The sequence below is a fragment of the Schistocerca nitens genome, chromosome 3, assembly GCF_023898315.1.
Source record: "Schistocerca nitens isolate TAMUIC-IGC-003100 chromosome 3, iqSchNite1.1, whole genome shotgun sequence".
Lineage (NCBI taxonomy): Eukaryota > Metazoa > Arthropoda > Insecta > Orthoptera > Acrididae > Schistocerca > Schistocerca nitens.
Genome location: NC_064616.1, coordinates 215,435,669 through 215,457,820, shown reverse-complemented (window position 1 = coordinate 215,457,820; position 22,152 = coordinate 215,435,669). Strand labels below are relative to the sequence as shown.

General features: G+C 43.3%; 1 protein-coding gene across 3 annotated transcripts in view; it reads left to right on the top strand.

Moving 5' to 3' along the window:
• The first annotated feature begins 18,115 nt into the window (after positions 1 to 18,115).
• Positions 18,116 to 22,152, top strand: part of LOC126248170 (nuclear hormone receptor FTZ-F1 beta) — a 440,744-nt gene continuing 436,707 nt past the window's right edge. For all 3 annotated transcript variants that reach the window (XM_049948931.1, XM_049948933.1, XM_049948932.1), the window contains exon 1: positions 18,116 to 18,442. The gene's annotated coding sequence lies outside the window, so the exon portion shown is untranslated. The remainder of the gene's footprint in view (positions 18,443 to 22,152) is intronic.

Genomic DNA, 22,152 nt, shown 5'->3' with positions numbered 1-22,152 from the left:
ATTACGAAACACTTCACCTAACGTTTTTTATGTAAATGAGTAATTACTTACAGTTTGTTGGCATCGGTGTTTTCTCTCATCTGGTCAGTAGGTCACACTACCACTTCATTTTCGAAACATAAGCACAGTTTTGTATTCCGAACTTTTTCTTTCACGCTGTTCACCATGTTTCTCCTCCTTGTTTGTGGTGCACTATTATTCTTTTGCCACTAGTTATAGCTATTTGTTGCAACACTGTGCTTTTAAAGACGTAAATATTGTGAGTTCATTATATGTTTCCTCCTGTTTGGTTTTTTTACCTACATGTTGCCAACCCAACGAAATATATGTTGACAACTAACGTCTATTCATGATGTTTATATCTCCCTTTGACTGTGCGAAGCTTTTGTATAGATATCACAAAGACGTGTTACGTTAAAAAACAATTTTTAACGCAACTAGTGTGCTATTTCTTCACATCGGCGCTCTTCAAAAACAGTTGCTGAAAATGCTGAGAAAAAAAAAAATCTAAACGACAAGATTGGTCTTTGCGGTGGCCGGAGACGTGTGAGGGGTGATCGGCGCTCGGCGCTTCCAACAGAAACTGCAACGTTTAACTTCACCACGCAATTTTGACACTACGACTGCTAGTTCGCTGGCGTTTGCAGAAATTAAAAAAGAGGAAGTCGACATGAAGTGTTCCAGACAAGTCCGATACTTGACGAAACCGAACGACGGACCCATCGCACACCTTTTATTGTGCCACAAACATGCAGTTACATTGTTGGCAAAGTGGTTGTCACCATGCATGAACGTGCATCCTTTTCCTTTCAATTCTTCAATTCTTACTCTTAGGTGGTAAGCAGGCTGCTAGCTTGTTGATGTAGAGAATATCTAATAATAAATCAATACTTAGATATACATCTCCAAAACTGGAAGTATATTTACAATGTGCCGCCGATATCTCCATCCTTCATCAATATATCGTCCACTTTCTTCGGTATGTGCATTTCACGTAGGAAGCAGCTACAACGGTAGCGGAGTACGTGTAGAGCGCACATGTGGGTTTTTTAGGTTAGAGAATTCCCTCCCTAGGCCCGACAAGACGCCTCCTGAGACGCGACAAGGTAGCAGTAGGCAAAACGCAACAGGGAATAACGATATTAATGTGGTAATAGTAATCTGCAGGAGCGTCTATAGCAAGGTCCCAGAACTGCTCTCATTAATAAACGGTCACAATGCCCACATAGTACTAGGGACGGGAAGCTGGCTGAAACCAAATGTAAACAGTAATGAAATTCTAAACTCAGATTGGAATGTATACTGCAGAGACAGGCTGGACAGTGAAGGGGGAGGCGTGTTTATATCGATAAAAAGTGCAATAGTATCGAAGTAAATTGACGGAGATCCGAAATGTGAAATAATTTGGGTGAAGGTCAGGGTTAAAGCAGGGTCAAACATGGTAATTGGATGTCTTTATAGGCCCCCTGGCTCAGCAGCTGTTGTGGCAGGGCACCTGAAGGAAAATTTGGAAAATATTTCGAGTATATTTCCCGACCATGTTATAGTTCTGGGTGGAGATTTTAATTTACCAGATATAGACTGGGAGACTCAAACGTTTATAACGGATGGCAGGGACAAAGAATCCAGTGAAAATTTTTTAAGTGCATTATCTGAAAACTACCTAGAGCAGTTAAACAGAGAACCGATTCGTGGCGATAACATATTAGACCTTCTGGTGACAAACAGGCCCGTACGGTTTGAAACAGTTAACGAAGAACACGGAATCAGCGATCATAAAGCGGTTACTGCATCGATGATTTCAGTCGTAAATAGAAATATTAAAATAGGTAGGAAGATTTTTTTTGTTTAGCAAAAGTGACAATAAGCATATTTCAGAGTACTTGACGGCTCAACACAAATGTTTCATCTCACGTACAGATAGTGTTGAGGATCAGTGGACAAAGTTCAAAACCATCGTACAATATGTGCCAAGCAATATCATAAGAGATGGAAAATAGCCACCGTGGTACAACAACCGAGTTAGAAAACTGCTACGGGAACAAAGGGAACTTCACACCAAACATAAACATAGCCAAAGCCTTGCAGACAAACAAAAATTACACGAACCGAAATGTAGTGTGAGGAGGGCTATGCGAGAGGCGTTCAATGAATTCGAAAGTAAAGTTCTATGTACTGCCTTGGCAGAAAATCCTAAGAAATTTTTGTCTTAAGTCAAAGCAGTAGGTGGATTAAACCAAAATGTCCAGATACTCTGTGACCAAAATGGTACCGAAACAGAGGATGACAGACTAAAGGCCGAAATACACACCTGGAAATTGAAATAAGAACACCGCGAATTCATTGTCCCAGGAAGGGGAAACTTTATTGACACATTCCAGGGGTCAGATACATCACATGATCACACTGACAGAACCACAGGCACATAGACACAGGCAACAGAGCATGCACAATGTCGGCACTAGTACAGTGTATATCCACCTTTCGCAGCAATGCAGGCTGCTATTCTCCCATGGAGACGATCGTAGAGATGCTGGATGTAGTCCTGTGGAACGGCTTGCCATGCCATTTCCACCTGGCGCCTCAGTTGGACCAGCGTTCGTGCTGGACGTGCAGACCGCGTGAGACGACGCTTCATCCAGTCCCAAACATGCTCAATGGGGGACAGATCCGGAGATCTTGCTGGCCAGGGTAGTTGACTTACACCTTCTAGAGCACGTTGGGTGGCACGGGATACATGCGGACGTGCATTGTCCTGTTGGAACAGCAAGTTCCCTTGCCGGTCTAGGAATGGTAGAACGATGGGTTCGATGACGGTTTGGATGTACCGTGCACTATTCAGTGTCCCCTCGACGATCACCAGTGGTGTACGGCCAGTGTAGGAGATCGCTCCCCACACCATGATGCCGGGTGTTGGCCCTGTGTGCCTCGGTCGTATGCAGTCCTGATTGTGGCGCTCACCTGCACGGCGCCAAACACGCATACGACCATCATTGGCACCAAAGCAGAAGCGACTCTCATCGCTGAAGACGACACGTCTCCATTCGTCCCTCCAATCACGCCTGTCGCGACACCACTGGAGGCGGGCTGCACGATGTTGGGGCGTGAGCGGAAGACGGCCTAACGGTGTGCGGGACCGTAGCCCAGCTTCATGGAGACGGTTGCGAATGGTCCTCGCCGATACCCCAGGAGCAACAGTGTCCCTAATTTGCTGGGAAGTGGCGGTGCGGTCCCCTACGGCACTGCGTAGGATCCTACAGTCTTGGCGTGCATCCGTGCGTCGCTGCGGTCCGGTCCCAGGTCGACGGGCACGTGCACCTTCCGCCGACCACTGGCGACAACATCGATGTACTGTGGAGACCTCACGCCCCACGTGTTGAGCAATTCGGCGGTACGTCCACCCGGCCTCCCGCATGCCCACTATACGCCCTCGCTCAAAGTCCGTCAACTGCACATACGGTTCACGTCCACGCTGTCGCGGCATGCTACCAGTGTTAAAGACTGCGATGGAGCTCCGTATACCACGGCAAACTGGCTGACACTGACGGCGGCGGTGCACAAATGCTGCGCAGCTAGCGCCATTCGACGGCCAACACCGCGGTTCCTGGTGTGTCCGCTGTGCCGTGCGTGTGATCATTGCTTGTACAGCCCTCTCGCAGTGCCCGGAGCAAGTATGGTGGGTCTGACACAACGGTGTCAATGTGTTCTTTTTTCCATTTCCAGGAGTGTATTAAATGTCTTTTTCCAAAGCTGTTTCACAGAGGAAGACTTTACTGTAGTTCCTTCTCTAGATTGTCGCACAGATGACAAAATGGTAGGTATCGAAATAGATTACAGAGGGATAGAAATACAATTAAAATCGCTCAAAAGAGGAAAGGCCGCTGGACCTGATGGGATACCAGTTCGATTTTACACAGAGTACGCGAAGGAACTTGCGCTCCTTCTTGCAGCGGTGTACCGTAGGTCTCTAGAAGAGCGTAGCGTTCCAAAAGGTTAGAAAAGGGCACAAGTCATCCCGGTTTTCAAGAAGGGACGCGAACAGATGTGCAGAACTATAGACCTATATCTCTAACGTCGATCAGTTGTAGAATTTTGGAACACGTATTATGTTCGAGTATAATGACTTTTCTGGAGACTAGAAATCTACTCTTTAGGAATCAGCATGGGTTTCGAAAAAGACGGACGTGTGAAACCCAGCTCGCGCTATTCGTACACGAGACTCAGAGGGCCATAGACACGGGTTCCCAGGAAGATGCCGTGTTCCTTGACTTCCGTAAGGCGTTTCATACAGTTCCCCACAGTCGTTTAATGAACAAAGTAAGAGTATGTGGACTATCAGACCAGTTGTGTAATTGGATTGAAGAGTTCCTAGATAACAGAACGCAGCATGTCATTCTCAGTGGAGACAAGTCTTCCAAAGTAAGATTGATTCAGGTGTGCCGCAGGGGAGTGTCGTAGGACCGTTGCTATTCACAATATAAATAAATGACCTTGTGGGTAACATCGGAAGTTCACTGAGGCTTTTTGAGGATGATGCTGTAGTATATCGAGAGGTTGTAACAATGGAAAATTGTACTGAAATGCAGGAGGATCTGCAGCGAATTGACGCATGGTGCAGGGAATGGCAATTGAATCTCAATGTAGACAAGTGTAATGTGCTGCGAATACATAGAAAGAAAGATCCTTTATCATTTAGCTACAATATAGCAGGTCAGCAACTGGAAGCAGTTAATTCTGTGAATTATCTGGGAGTAGATATTAGGAGTGATTTAAAATGGAATCGTCTGTAAAGCAGATGCCAGACTGAGATTCATTGGAAGAATCCTAAGGAAATGCAGTCCAAAAACGAAGGAAGTAGATTACAGTACACTTGTTCGCCCATTGCTTGAATACTACTCACCGGTGTGGGATCCGTACCAGATACGGTCGATAGAACAGATAGAGAAGATCCAACGGAGAGCAGCGCGCTTCGGTACAGGAACATTTAGTAATCGCGAAAGCGTTACGGAGATGATAGGAAGACTCTTCAAGAGAGACGCTCAGTAGCTCGGTACGTGCTTTTGTTGAAGTTTTGAGAACATACATTCACCGAGGAGTCAAGCAGTATATTGCTCCCTTCTACGTATGTCTCGCGAAGAGACCATGGGGATAAAATCAGAGAGATTAGAGCCCACACAGAGACATACCGACAATCTTTCTTTCCACGAACAATACAAGACTGGAATAGAAGGGGTAACCGATAGAGGTACTCAAGGTACCCTCCGCCACACACCGTCAGGTGGCTTGCGGAGTACGGATGTAGATGTAGATGTAGATATATCGAGGACAGGTAATGCTTTTTTTAAAATATCGATACATCGGATTCCCGCTATTTTTAAAAATATTAATCGTCCTTGTGTGCGGCATACTCGAAATTTAGAATTCCACCCTCGACACAATTTATAGATCATTAACGCCACAGCTACTCTCCAGTCATGATTGGTTGCTGATTTACACGCAGGCGCGAAAGACGCACGCACTTCGAGTAGTCGCCGGCCGCTGGTGGCCGAGCGTTTCTGGCGCTCCTTCTGGAACCGCGCGACCGCTACGGTCGCAGGTTCGAATCCTGCCTCGGGCATGGATGTGTGTGTTGTCCTTAGGTTAGTTAGGTTTAAGTAGTTCTAAGTTCTAGGGGACTTATGACCTCAGCAGTTGAGTCCCATAGTGCTCAGAGCCATTTGAACCATTTTGAACTTCGAGTAGTTGACCAGAAGGTCGCTCGTGAACACAGGCTTAACGCGCTGCTTGTTTCGAGCAGCCGTTCGTCTGCATGGCGGCGTATCCGCGATCACCGACCAGGTGTGACAAGAACCGCGATTCGTACGACTAGGTGACACGTTTTCACTGCTCCACGATCCAGTTTCGATGGTCCCGTGCAATAGTAACTAGTGACGTCATTGAGTCAGCATTGGAACACGTGACATCGGCTGATGCGGAGCCTCATGTTGAACAATGTGTGTTGTACGGTGTATTCCAAACACTTATCCTCGGACCAGAATGTTCTCTGTCGTCATATCTGCCACAGATCGACGCCTATCCTGCTTTTCAGCAATATCGAATTCTTGACTTCCTCGTTCAGTGATGAGGCGTGCGCGTGAACCACCTTGTCTCTTTACTTGTGCTTCAACCGTTCTTCAGTCATTTCCATAGATATTCACGTCAGTAGCACGTGATCAGCCGTCCAGCTTTGCCGTTGCCGAGATGCTCGTTTCCAGGCGACGGGTCATAGCAATTTGCCCTGTGTCAGTGTCGCTAAAGGCAGTGGATTTTCCCGTTTGTGTGTAACCAGAGCTCAAAGCGGTGTTGGTAGTAGGTAATTTTGTATCAGAATTGTACAGCCGATTTATTCTGCTGGAAAGATAATGGTGAATGTTTTGTAGGGTGCTACAGGGTCTTTTGCCATCGTTTACCTTCCAAAAGTCCGCGGCTCGTGGTCTTGCGGTAGCGGTCTCACTTCCCGCGCACGGGGTCCCGGGCTCGATTCCCAACGGGGTCAGGGATTTTCTCTGCCTCGTGATGACTGGGTGTTGTGTGTCTTTCATCATCATTTCATCCTCATTCACTCGCAAGTCGCCGTAGTGGCGTTAAAGAACTTGTGGAGAGGCGGCCGAACCGCCCCGCGAGAGACCCCGGCCACCAATGCCATACACTCATTATTCTTATTACCTTCCAAAAGATAAAATAATAAACGACGAATATTATAACAGTTGTCTGGACCAAATGGATGAACTATCACACGAGAAAAGACCACTGCAAATCAAAATAAAGTATCTTTTACTCGGACAATGCACGAAGGTGGTGCGCAGTAGGAAAACTGAGAGACTTTCAATGTAGATTGTTGAAAATTTCATACATTCTATATCTACATCTACACTCCGTACGGTGCGTGGCGGAGGGTACCTTGTACCACTACTTGTCATTTCCTTTCCTCTTCCACTCGCAAACAAAGCGAGAGAAAAGCAACTGTCTATATGCCTCCGTATGAGCCCTAATTTCTCGTATTTTATCTTCGTGGTCCTTATGCTCAGTGCATGTTGGCGGCAGTAAAATCGTTCGGCAGTCATCTTCAAATGCCGGTTCTCTAAATTTTCTCAATAGTATTTCTCGAAAAGAACGTCGCCTTTCCTACAGATATTCCCATTTGAGTTCCCGAAGCATCTTCGTAACATTTACGTTTTGTTCGAATCCACCGGTAACAAATCTAGCAGCCCGCCTCTGAATTGCTTCGGTGTCTTCCTTCAATCCGAGCTGGCACGGACCCAAAACACTCCAGTAGTATTCAAGAATAGGTCGCACTAGCGTCCTATATGCGGTCTCAATTACAGATGAACCATTCTTTCCTAAAATTCTCCCAGTAAACCGAAGTCGACCATTCGCCTTCCGTACAACAATTCTGACATGCTCGTTCCACCTCATATCGCTTTGAAACGTTATGCCCAGATATTTAAACGAGTTGGCTGTGCCCAGCAGAACACTAATAATACTGTATAGGAACATTACAGGTTTGAACTTCCTACTCATCCGCATTAACTTAAGTTCTTCCACATTTAGGGCTAGCTGCCATTCTCCACGCCAACTAGAAATTTAGTCTAACAAGGGGAGGCCGCCAATTGTGAAATTCAGATTCGATTCATACTGCGCATAATAAAAGCTCATGGCCAGAGGTGTAATGTGGCAAAGCACCAAGATGCACTTCTCAGCCGTTGTCGAGAAAATCGACAGTTAAAAGAAACCGTCGCAGTGAAAAACTCTCTACGATTAACAGTTTTCTCCGGCGTCGTGGCGCAGCGGTAAGCGTTCGGGCTCGTAATCCAAAGGTCGCCGGATCGAATCTCGCGCCCTGCAACTTTCTTTTATTACTTGTTTTTTCTTGTAATTATATATATATATATATATATATATATATATATATATATATATATATATATATATATATATATATATACAATTCCGTTGGCCACCAAACGCCCCAGACATGAACATTATTGAGCAAGGCTGGGCTGCCTTGCAACGTGTTGTTGAATGTTCTATAATTTTACGATTTAAAACTAATTTGGTTCTTAAACGTTTCCTTTCGAAGCTTAATGCCTTGGTTGTCACTATTTATATCTTCAGATGTAAAATCTTTGAATACGTGCCGTAGTTTTTTCACAGTAAAATTCATGCAGTGAAATACTCTCTACGATTAATAACTTTCTGCGGCGTCGTGGCGCAGCTGTAAGCGTTCGGGCTCGTAATCCGAAGGTCGCCGGATCGAATCTCGCGCCGTGCAACTTTTTTTTTATTATTTGTTTTTTGTAATTATATATATATATATATATATATATATATATATATATATATATATATATATATATATATACATTTGAATTACAAAAAACAAAAAGTTCCATAGCGCGAGATTCGACCCGGTGACCTTCGGATTAGGAACCCGAGCGCTTACCGCTGTGCCACGACGCTGCAGAAATTTGTTAATCGTAGGCAGTATTTCACCGCAACGGTTTCTTTTAACTGTCGATTTTCTCGACAACGGCTGAGAAGTGCATCTTGGTGCTTTGGCACATTACACCTCTGGCCATGGGCTTTTATTATGCACAGTATGAATCGAATCTGAATTTCACAATTGGCGGCCTCCCCTTGTAAGTCGTCTTGTATCTTCCTGCAGTCACTCAACTTCGACACCATCCCGCACACCTCGGCATCATCGGCATACAACCGCAGATTGCTGCCCACCCTGTCCGCCAAATCATTTATGCATACAGGGTGGTCCATTGATCGTGACCGGGCCAAATATCTCACGAAATAAGCGTCAAACGACAAAACAATAAAGAACGAAACTTGTCTAGCTTGAAGGGAGAAACCAGATGGCGCTATGGTTGGCCCGCTAGATGGCGCTGCCATAGGTCAAACGAATATCAACTGCGATTTTTTTAAATAGAAACCCCCATTTTTATAACATATTCGTGTAGTACGTAAAGAAATTTGAATGTTTTAGTTGGACCACTTTTTTCGCTTTGTGATAGATGGAGCTGTAATTAGTCACAAACATATGGCTCACAATTTTAGACGAACAGTTGGTAACAGGTAGGTTTTTTAAATTAAAATACAAAACTTAGGTAGGTTTAAACATTTTATTTCGGTTGTTCCAATGTGATACATGTACCTTTGTGAACTTATCATTTCTGAGAACGCATGCTGTTACAGCGTGATTACCTGTAAAAACCACATTAATTCAATAAATGCTCAAATCGATGTCCGTCAACCTCAATACATTTGGCAATACGCGTAACGACATTCCTCTCTACAGCGAGTAGTTCGCCTTCCGTAATGTTCGCACATGCATTAACAATGCGCTGCCGCATGTTGTCAGGCGTTGTCGGTGGATCACGATAGCAAATATCCTTCAACTTTCCCCACAGAAAGAAATCCGGGGATATCAGATCCGGTGAACGTGCGAGCCATTGTATGGTGCTTCGACGACCAATCCACCTGTCATGAAATACGCTATTCAGTATTGCTTCAACCGCACGCGAGCTATGTGCCGGACATCCATCATGTTGGAAGCACATCGCCATTCTGTCATGCAGTGAAACATCTTGTAGTAACATCGTTAGAACATTACGTAGGGCCGGCCGGAGTGACCGAGCGGTTCTAGGCGCTACAGTCTGGAACCGCACGACCGCTACGGTCGTAGGTTCGAATTCTGCCTCGGGCATGGATGTGTGTGATGTCCTTAGGTTTAAGTAGTTCTAAGTTCTAGGGGACTAGTGACCTCAGCAGTTGAGTCCCATAGTGCTCGGAGCCATTTGAACCCATGTGCTCAGAGCCATTTGAACCATTACGTAGGAAATCAGCATACATTGCACCATTTAGATTGCCATCGATAAAATGGGGGCCAATTATCCTTCCTGCCATAATGCCGCACCATACATTAACCCGCCAAGGTCGCTGATGTTCCAATTGTCGTAGCCATCGTGGATTTTCCGTTGCCCAATAGTGCATATTATGCCGGTTTACGTTACCGCTGTTGGTGAACGACGCTTCGTCACTATATAGAACGCGTGCAAAAAATCTGTCATCGTCCCGTCATTTCTCTTGTGCCCCGTGGCAGAACTGTACACGACGTTCAAAGACGCCGCCATGTAATTCCTGGTGCATAGAATTATGGTACGGGTGCAATCGATGTTGATGTAGCATTCTCAACACCGATGTTTTTGAGATTCCCGATTCTCGCGCAGTTTGTCTGCTACTGATGTGCGGATTAGCCGCGACAGCAGCTAAAACACCTACTGGGGCATCATCATTTGTTGCAGGTCGTGGTTGACGTTTCACATGTGGCTGAACACTTCCTGATCCCTTAAATAACGTAACTATCCGGCGAACGGTCCGGACACTTGGAAGATGTCGTCCAGGATACCGAGCAGCATACATAGCACACGCCCGTTTGGCATTTTGATTACAATAGCCATACATCAACACGATATCGACCTTATCCGCAATTGGCAAACGGTCCATTTTAATACGGGTAATGTATCACGAAGCAAATACCGTCCGCACTGGCGGTATGTTACGTGATACCACGTACTTATACGTTTGTGACTATTACAGCGCCATCTATCACAAAGCGAAAATAGTGGTCCAACTGAAACATTCAAATTTATTTACGTACTACGCGAAATGCGATAAAAATGGGAGTTTCTATTTAAAAAAACGTAGTTGATATCCGTTTGACGTATGGCAGCACCATCTAGCCGGCCAACTATAGCGCCATCTGGTGTCCCCCTTCAAGCTAGACGAGTTTGGTTCTTTGTAGTTTTTTCGTTTGATGCTTATTTCGTGAGATATTTGGTCCGGTCACTATCAATGGACCACCCTCTATAGAGAACAACAGCGGTGCTATCCCACTTCCCTTGGGGGCTCCTGACGGTACCTCTGTCTCCGATGAACTTCCACTGACAATGACTACATGTTGTTGTTGTTGTGGTCTTCAGTCCTGAGACTGGTTTGATGCAGCTCTCCATGCTACTCTATCCTGTGCAAGCTTCTTCATCTCCCAGTACCTACTGCAACCTACATCCTTCTGAATCTGCTTAGTGTATGCATCTCTTGGTCTCCCCCTACGATTTTTACCCTCCACGCTGCCCTCCAATACTAAATTGGTGATCCCTTGATGCCTCAGAACATGTCCTACCAACCGATCCCTTCTTCTGGTCAAGTTGTGCCACAAACTCCTCTTCTCCCCAATCCGATTCAGTACCTCCTCATTAGTTATGTGATCTACCCATCTAATCTTCAGCATTCTTCTGTAGCACCACATTTCGAAAGCTTCTATTCTCTTCTTGTCCAAACTATTTATCGTCCATGTTTCACTTCCATACATGGCTACACTCCATACAAATACTTTCAGAAAAGACTTCCTGACACTTAAATCTATACTCGATGTTAACAAATTTCTCTTCTTCAGAAACGCTTTCCTTGCCATTGCCAGTCTACATTTTATATCCTCTCTACTTCGACCATCATCGGTTATTTTGCTCCCCAAATAGCAAAACTCCTTTACTACTTTAAGTGTCTCATTTCCTAATCTAATACCCTCAACATCACCCGACTTACTTCGACTACATTCCATTATCCTCGTTTTGCTTTTGTTGATGTTCATCTTATATCCTCCCTTCAAGACACCATCCATTCCGTTCAACTGCTCTTCCAAGTCCTTTGCTGTCTCTGACAGAATTACAATGTCATCGGCGAACCTCAAAGTTTTTATTTCTTCTCCATGGATTTTAATACCTACTCCGAATTTTTCTTTTGTTTCCTTCACTGCTTGCTCAATATACAGATTGAATAACATCGGGGAGAGGCTACAACCCTGTCTTACTCCCTTCCCAACCACTGCTTCCCTTTCGTGTCCCTCGACTCTTATAACTGCCATCTGGTTTCTGTACAAATTTTAAATAGCCTTTCGCTCCCTGTATTTTACCCCTGCCACCTTTAGAATTTGAAAGAGAGTATTCCAGTCAACACTGTCAAAAGCTTTCTGTAAGTCTACAAATGCTAGACACGTAGGTTTGCCTTTCCTTAATCTTTCTTCTAAGATAAGTCGTAAGGTCAGTATTGCCTCACGTGTTCCAGTATTTCTACGGAATCCAAACTGATCTTCCCCGAGGTCGGCTTCTACTAGTTTTTCCATTCGTCTGTAAAGAATTCGTGTTAGTATTTTGCAGCTGTGGCTTATTAAACTGATTGTTCGGTAATTCTCACATCTGTCAACACCTGCTTTCTTTGGGATTGGAATTATTATATTCTTCTTGAAGTCTGACGGTATTTCACCTGTTTCATACATCTTGCTCACCAGATGGTAGAGTTTTGTCAGGACTGGCTCTCCCAAGGCCGTCAGTAGTTCCAATGGAATGTTGTCTACTCCGGGGGCCTTGTTTCGACTCAGGTCTTTCAGTGCTCTGTCAAACTCTTCACGCAGTATAGTATCTCCCATTTGATCTTCATCTACATCCTCTTCCATTTCCATAATATTGTCCTCAAGCACATCGCCCTTGTATAAACCCTCTATATACTCCTTCCACCTTTCTGCCTTCCCTTCTTTGCTTAGAACTGGGTTTCCATCTGAGTTCTTGATATTCATACAAGTGGTTCTCTTCTCTCCAAAGGTCTCTTTAATTTTCCTGTAGGCAGTATCTATTTTACCCCTAGTGAGACAAGCCTCTACATCCTTACATTTGTCCTCTAGCCATCCCTGCTTAGCCATTTTGCACTTCCTGTCAATCTCATTTTTGAGACGTTTGTATTCCTTTTTGCCTGCTTCATTTACTGCATTTTTATATTTTCTCCTTTCATCAATTAAACTCAATATTTCTTCTGTTACCCAAGGATTTCTACTAGCCCTCGTCTTTTTACCTACTTGATCCTCTGCTGCCTTCACTACTTCATCCCTCAAAGCTACCCATTCTTCTTCTACTGTATTTCTTTCCCCCATTCCTGTCAATTGTTCCCTTATGCTCTCCCTGAAACTCTGTACAACCTCTGGTTCTTTCAGTTTATCCAGGTCCCATCTCCTTAAATTCCCACCTTTTTGCAGTTTCTTCAGTTTTAATCTACAGGTCATAACCAATAGATTGTGGTCAGAGTCCGCATCTGCCCCTGGAAATGTCTTACAATTTAAAACCTGGTTCCTAAATCTCTGTCTTACCATTATATAATCTATCTGATACCTTTTAGTATCTCCAGGGTTCTTCCATGTATACAACCTTCTATCATGATTCTTAAACCAAGTGTTAGCTATGATTAAGTTGTGCTCTGTGCAAAATTCTACCAGGCGGCTTCCTCTTTCATTTCTTAGCCCCAATCCATATTCACCTACTACGTTTCCTTCTCTCCCTTTTCCTACACTCGAATTCCAGTCACCCATGACTATTAAATTTTCGTCTCCCTTCACTATCTGAATAATTTCTTTTATTTCATCATACATTTCTTCAATTTCTTCGTCATCTGCAGAGCTAGTTGGCATATAAACTTGTACTACTGTAGTAGGTGTGGGCTTCGTATCTATCTTGGCCACAATAATGCGTTCACTAAGCTGTTTGTAGTAGCTTACCCGCGTTGCTATTTTCCTATTCATTATTAAACCTACTCCTGCATTACCCCTATTTGACTTTGTGTTTATAACCCTGTAGTCACCTGACCAGAAGTCTTGTTCCTCCCGCCACCGAACTTCACTAATTCCCACTATATCTAACTTTAACCTATCCATTTCCCTTTTCAAATTTTCTAACCTACCTGCCCGATTAAGGGACCTGACATTCCACGCTCCGATCCGTAGAACGCCAGTTTTCTTTCTCCTGATAACGACATCCTCTTGAGTAGTCCCCGCCCGGAGATCCGAATGGGGGACTATTTTACCTCCGGAATATTTTACCCAAGAGGACGCCATCATCATTTAATCATACAGTAAAGCTGCATGTCCTCGGGAAAAATTACGGCCGTAGTTTCCCCTTGCTTTCAGCCGTTCGCAGTACCAGCACAGCAAGGCCGTTTTGGTTATTGTTACAAGGCCAGATCAGTCAATCATCCAGACTGTTGCCCTTGCAACTACTGAAAAGGCTGCTGCCCCTCTTCAGGAACCACACGTTTGTCTGGCCTCTCAACAGATACCCCTCCGTTGTGGTTGTACCTACGGTACGGCTATCTGTATCGCTGAGGCACGCAAGCCTCCCCACCAACGGCAAGGTCCATGGTTCATGGGGGGGACTGACTACATACTGGGTTCTACTATTCAAGAAATCTTCGAGACACTCACATGTCTGTGAACTTATTCCATGTGTTCGTACCTTCGTTAACAGCCTGCAGAGGGGCACCGTGTCATATGCTTTCCAGAAATCTAGAGATATGGAATCTGCCATTCACAAGGCTTAGAACCTTCTGACTTGCCACGTCTAAAACAAGTTGTGGCTGAGAAGCATTCAGCGTACAGAGATGACGCTATGGTACCCTGAGATGGACATTTTGAGGAGGAACTTCCTCAATCACACTAGAAGGAAGGAGGGAAGGTTGATTATAACGTTCCGTCGACATCGTTATCATTAGAGACGGAGCACAAGCTCCGGTTGTCTCAAGGATGGGGAAGGAAATGCGCAGTGCCATTTCAAAGCAGCCATCCCGGCATTTGCCTGGAGTGATTTAGGGAAATCAAGGAAAACCTAAATCTGGATGGCCGGACGCGGGTCTGAACCGTCATACTCTCGGATACGAGTCCAGTGTGCTAACCACTGCGGCGCCGCGCTCGGTGAATCGCGCTAGTGTTATGGAAGCTACACATTAGAAAAACGATGAACAATCCATGGACCTAACAGAAAACTATATCTAATGCTAAGTGCATACAGACCTCTCAAAACACAATCTTTCACTATCAGATCAAAAACGTTCCACTACTGGATTACCGACTTGATATTTGGCGTTTCTTTGGCACAAGGTAGTATGAACACCTTAGTATAACTAGCTCATTTCCGTTGCTTGTTATTTCTGTGCAACACATCTTGTAGTTTCTTATTCTCTTCAAATATTCTCACCCGTCACTGTGTGTATTCAAATGGTTCAAATGGCTCTGAGCACTATGGGACTTAACTGCTGAGGTCATCAGCAGCGGCCACCCCGGCCGGCACTGTGTGTATTATCGAAGTATTGTAGTGTTGATATGTCGTCATGTCGGAACTAACAGACTTCCAAAACTGACAAGTTGCCGGTGTCTGTGGCAGCGGAAAAGCTGCTTTCGGTATCTATAACTGTTGTATCCACACTCGCAACAGAAACTGGAGTTAACGGAAAACCTCTTTCCCCAAATATTGAAATTACTGAGTGATTGAGACAGGGGGCTGTAAAGAGGATTGTTTCTTGTAGCCAGAAGACTGTTGCCACAAAAATGACTGTTCGTCTAAAATTGTGAGCCATATGCTTGTGACTATTACAGCGCCATCTATCACAAAACAAAAAAAGTGATCCAACTAAAACAATCATATTTCTTTACGTACTACACGAATATGTAATAAAAATGGTGGTTCCTATTTTTAAAAATATGCAGTTGATATCTGTTTGACCTATGGTAGCGCCATCTAGCGGGCCAACCATAGCGCCATCTGGTTTCCCCCTTCAAGCTATACGGGTTTCGTTCTTTGTAGTTTTTTCGTTTGTTGCTTATTTCGTGAGATATTTGGCCCAGTCACTATCAATGGACTACCCTGTAGAATTGCGATAGTGAAGTATGTACGATCATTCGGCAGTTTTCAGAGTCCTTACTTCTAGTGTGTTAATAGTGAAGCAGTTGCAACACATGATGGGAAAAAATGCCAGTGACAGACTTTGCAACATATAACTTAGTGTGCTGCATTACAGTAGGTCAGTAGGAGGCAGTCAGTTGCTGGTGAATTCCCAGTGTAAACAATTTTCTTTACAGCTGCATTGTTTATAGTTGTGTTCATTTCATAGTGCTACGATTTCTGATTAAAAATGAAGAGACAAATAAGGTTAATCGAACTGTTCTCTGGGCCTGCCCAAGAGGATTATCATTTGTATCTTCTGTCAGCTGAGGCGACACATCAAGCTGATCTGGTTTGATCGATTTTATTTTCCTATGGTTTTCGCAGACTTGTTGACACATGATTACAGGGCGGGAATGTGAAGGTTCACCAAAATTCTCCTGAAAAATGACTGGAAATATTTTGCAAACGATGATTATACCATTCATCACCATGTCCTTTAAGAATGAGATGTATGGTCCCAAAATCTACAGCTGAGCGAAATGAATATAATAATAAAGAATTCAGCTGTATGGAAAATTGTTTATATAGTGCTATTTTTCAATATTTTTAACTTATGAACAATCAGGAGGAATCTTGTCGTCTACATTTCCTTGAAATTCGATTTCAGAATGGCATTCGCTTGAGAAATAAAATGTTTTTACTTGCACGATAAAATATATTTGACATTCGGGACTGGAACAATCATAAGTGAATGCTGTTAAATCTCTCTATGTGACAGTCCATGTGCCACATATTCGCAATAGTTAACGAGTAATTAATTTTTGTTCTTATCGTTCTCGTTCTTGCTGTAACATCATTATAACTATTAATGTATTCAAGCTTTAAAAATCTACCTTATTTAGCATTTGTCTTTGAAGAAATCATGATCAGTCATTGCCGACACTATCGTTAAAGTGACTGAATGAAAACAAAATTACGCTAGAGCGTTTACACATTTCTTCTGGTCACGACAGACGCTAACATTAAAAATCGGGTTTTTAACCTGTATCTTTAGATGATGCAGTAATATAGAGCCTCATGCAAAGTTTCAGCGTGTGTTACTAAAACCATTGGGCAAAACAAAGGAAAAAGCTAGTGTTACCATCACTCAAATCCTGTCCATCACGCAGTTGTCCCTTCCACCCAGTAACGTATATTTATTTAAAGTGGAAGTTATTTACCCCGAGTCTTCGATATTACAGGACGAAGCCGCTCGCGTCATCCCGGAAAAGGGATCCACGAACCGCTTGCCAACTCAGGTGTCTGACGCCTTCACTTACGCAACCCGCCCTGCAAATCTCCGACGCCGGAATAGGTTCTCCAGGGGCAAAAGCTATTCTCTAATATGTCTGGGCCAAATGTGGCAGGGCAAGGGGCTGTTGCTCTACACTTAGGTGTATCTCTGACAGACAGGAGCAGTTTTCAGATATCGTGCGCTAAAAGATGTGCAGTTCAAGCAACAGGTGCCTATATCATCGTGATACATACTCTAGTCTTAAATAACGTCCCACGATTAAAATTATTGACACTCTACTATATCTCATTTATGAATCTTACTATGCGTAAAATTTAGTAATCTAGTTTCGTTATTAATTTGTTTTCCGGAAAATTTTATGTGAATAACACATTTTTAATCAGAGATTATCGAATCTGGACGTTAGTAGCGTCTAAATAACTGCTTAAATCTGTAGATATCGTTGTCCTCACAATTGACATTTCAAAAAAGAGCGGGAAAACCTGAACGTAGTATTCTTCCGCCCGAAGCTCAATGCCCGCGCTTCCTTCAGATGCGCTGTTGGAAGCGAGGTAGTAGAAGCGAGTGAACAGCCCTGAAGAACGTGGCGACAACGATGCAGGCTACAGCAGCATCGTGATTCTGCATTAACAACTGTTCTAACACAAAGGTAAGGAAAGGCAACATTTCCTAACGAGACTTGGCTGCTAGTAACGCAACCTTCAGAAGGTGACAGTGCGCCCGGACAGGCCTCCGCGGTGTTATCTGGTTCTATTCGTGGAGCTTTAAGTTCGCGCAGGCACCCAACATGGCGGAGAGCGCTCCCCCCCCACCATCACTGCGCGGTCCCCCTCCACTGGGTGGGCGGGCCAGACCACAAACGGACCGCCTCCCCACTCACGACGTACTACAAGTGTCCGGTGCATTAAAAGCCTGTGAAAAAGCAAGACCGTAAGATGTTCGTAGCCCTTCGGCGCATTTCGGCTGCATTCGGGACGAAGAACCACTTCTTTCGGCGCTGGCAAGCAGACGCTTCGTGTCAGACAGTATTATTGTTGCCGCGTGCGCGAAGGTTTGAGTAGCAGATGTGTCTCGCGGTATGCTAATTATTTATGCCGTCGCCACATTCTGTATCTCTAGCATCGCAGTCGAGCTGCTGGGAGGGACTGTCATTTCGGAACACGTGTGCGCTGTGTTTGTGACATGAAGTGAAAATTGGCCAATTTAACAAAAATAAATAAAAAGGTGTGGTTATAATTAATTGTTGAACCTGCATTACATTTTACTAAACATAACAGTGAAGAGTAATAAACACATTTTTCTACTCGTTGGGAAACAATACAGAGGCAAAAAGGCGGCTGCGGTAAGTTTTTAAACATTTTTTCAAATCAGGATTTACATCTTTTCATGTCGAATACACTTACTATATTTTTAAAATACCATGAGAACTTAGTGCTCTGCCCTCGTGGAGGTAACCAATCGTGTGTGCCTGTATTTCAAACTGATTTTCTTTTCTTTGTATTGTTGTCGCCGGTAGTTCGTGAATTTCTGCTAGAACTTTTAGTTGTGATGACAGGTACCACTGCGAGAATTTATTTCCTTGTTTCTCCTGAGTTACATTTTACTGTTATTTTTACAGCTGTCGTTATCTGTGTTTTCCGGTTTCCAAATAGTTATCGAATCATGAAAGTAACAATGCTCAGATATGTCATACCCACGCGGGGAAACAACCATGCACCGCTACCGTGCATCTAAACCGATTGAAATTTGGGCTTTGATTCCGCCTTAAACATGTGTTTCAAATGTGGAAATAGGGGAATGTATCGTGTGGAGTTTATATAATTTCCAAGCGTAATTTGAATTTCCACGTTATGTCACGAAATAGGTACATATACTTTGGGATTTATGTTTGGGTCGTGGAACTAACACCTAAGAACAGCTGTTTCATGCAGTTCCCGCTTCGGTATGCCCTATTGTCACAATCACAGAAAGAAATATTCGTTTCGCAACCGATTACATTACTAGAATTGAGGAATTTTGTTATGTGAGACTAGCACCATTTTAGAATGTAGCGAAAGATGAAAAAAGAAATGTTTTAATTAAATAGAAAAACTGTGATGAAAATAATTATTTCGTAATAAAGAGTAATCGAACTACTTTCTAACTTGTGTAAGTCGCAGGAGCCTGGTACTTTGAATTAAACATTTGCCTGTCTCGATGATAGCGGTTGCGGATAAATGTGTATTATGTATTTCGTTCTGTTTTAAATTCAGTGCCAGCAGAATTTTTCCTCTGACCAGTAAATGGTTTCGTAGGTAGTCAAAAATTTTAGCAGTTATTGATACAGCAAGATTCTTTTTACATTATAAAAATTGGTTCAAATAGAATAGCAGACAACAGTAAGAATTAGCCTTGTAGAATTAAATTTGTATTCTGCATTCGTTTGTATACTAACTTGCCGAAAAATACAACACTGTTGAGTATTATGGGATACCACTTTTTTAATGTTATAACAGTTACGTGTAGTAATTTTTATTGTGCAACAAACTTATATTTTGTACAGATACGAATCGAAGTGTTATTTGTTGAAAATTATATCAGGATTTGGAGAACAGTTCGTAATTGGGAGAGAGTGATATGCGTGGTGAACGCATTAGATTGTAATTGTTTATTAGTCTGCCAGTCGATGCGTGTGACTGAATGATCTGTCGTTAATTATTGGAATGTGCTTCGCCTATCTGTAACGCTTGCGACGGCGCTCTCTTTTGGATTTGTGCACGTGTAAACATTATTTAAAACACAGAGCTAAGAACAAACGAAGTACTCACGCGGCCGCATATTGCGAACTGAGCATAGGCAGTAGATATATCGCAAAATCGCATAATGCGTACGAGAATGTGGAGGAACTTCCAGTTTTATATCAGTAAAATATTGGCGTCCGGGTTTGTCAGGATCACTGGAACAGGCGTACTCTATTGTCACAGAACAAACAATTTGCTTGTTCTGTTTTCATAGAAACAAAAAAGTAATCCCAGAGTAGTATGTGTTATAGAGAGAAAATACCATGTAAATTCTTCAGCTGTGGTTTTTAGATTTTCGTATTGTTTGCAGCTCTAGAAAATTTTAGGATACCGTATTCCATGAAGAGATGTTGAAATATGAAGCGCAACACGCGGCGTGTTTCAAGACTATCTAACATCAAAAGAATTAACTTTGATTTGAAACAGCGCTTCTGACTAGCGTCGTTAAAGAATCCTAGTTACAAATATAGAGAAACTGCAGATAAAATGCATTTAAATGTGACATGTTGAGTAACAGAGGCAGTTCGTTCTTGAGAAGGAAGAGGGAACAGTAAGATACAGCACAAAACCAGTAATCTCAAGTTTCCGTAGATGTAGCTTGCCCATGACGTCAGTATTACATTAGAATGTTCATTTTTAGGGTTCTGCCGTTAAATTTGACAAATGTTTCATGTCAGAGATTGACATTTGTTTAATAGCATAAGAGAGTGTTCAGGCAATAATTATCTAGCACGATTATCAGTATTAAATTCACACGTCGTGGACAAAATATTCGCCATTGGTCTAGCACCAAGTAGTATTACTTGTTCCTGGCAGTTATAGTTACAGAATGTAACGTACCCATTTCTTATGTGGATTTGCGAGCATCACTTATCAAATGTGCACGTGGCCACTAGAACGTATATATCCGTACTTTGACTTCATTCACCCGAGGACGAGTGCAAAAATCTGATCACTTTCTGTTGTGGTTGTTTAGAAAAATGCATAGAACACGGTGTAAAAACTATTTCGGTGCCATCGGATTTCCTCGAAATGAAATATAGGAAATCGCATTTGGGGGAATATCTGCTTTCTCTATCCTATATCTGTAAATTTGACGAGGTGATCTGCCGAAAGAGTATTCTCATTCATCGGCAGTGTGGACGAGCTCTGGCAAAGACGCGGAGACAAGTAAAGGGCGAAGTAGCATTCAGCTGCCGAACAGGAACGATGGTGACTCACGAGATTCAAGGTGGCGGCGAACTTTCCGCCAGCAGGAAATGCTTGCACCCATCAGTCCGGCTCCTTTGTCGCACGTTGCCTCTCTGTGTTGCCTTTTTACGATAACCACCAGCGGAGCCGTACTGCCGTGAACATAGACCGGCCTCGCAGATTATGAAACGTGACTAATCGATAATTTAACGGTAGTCGCGACAAGCTTTGTTTTACGCAACATAATGAAGAAATTAAGCTCCCGAAATTTAGACATTGAACTGGAACGCAATGTTTGAATTGAGAGTACCATCTAGCAGATAGGAAGTGGTGGGGAGAGGGGAACGAACGAGTGGAAACTGTTCAGCACAGAACCTGTTGAATCCGGTAGTTACATGCAAGCCTGGAAGCAGTGATAAAGATTGTTTAGTCATACAGGGGCGAACAGGATATGCGGCGAGCGCAAGCTTACAAGGAGAAAGTTTGGCGGTGTAAGAGTCGGAAATCACTTTCTTTTCTTTCTCTTTCCTTATAAAGATCGTGAGTGCCATTCATTTCGAACTACAATGCAGGAATAACAGATAAATTATACATGGGAAGAGGAGGGTAGCAATTTTTCGAGAGTAAATAATCGCTTAATGTGATTCCCAATCTGTTTGGTGAGTTGTGGCCTTTAGGGCAACATCAAGCTTTCATCGGTTATACCATGCATGTGCATTCGTTCTGCGTTTAAGATATTTAGTTTGTGGACGCTGACGAAACCCTCGATGAACATTCATCGCCAGAAACTGCAGCATCTTATTGGTAAGAAACTTTCCCACGTCTTGTAATTTTTTATTTGATTTCGAGTTTACTTGGAAAAAAAATTCTAAAAGATCTGGAACTTCGTGAAGCCTACTTGTATTTTACAAGCGTAGTGATGCTGGGGAAAAGAATACGGAATATCGTATGCATCAGTCGGCCAGGTAATTTACGAACTGTAAAATAGTGCCCAACCCGGACTCCTGTAGACAAAATTAAACAGCATTGCACAGGATCTGGGTTGTCGCCGTGTATAGACTTTCTTCTGGAATACACGGCC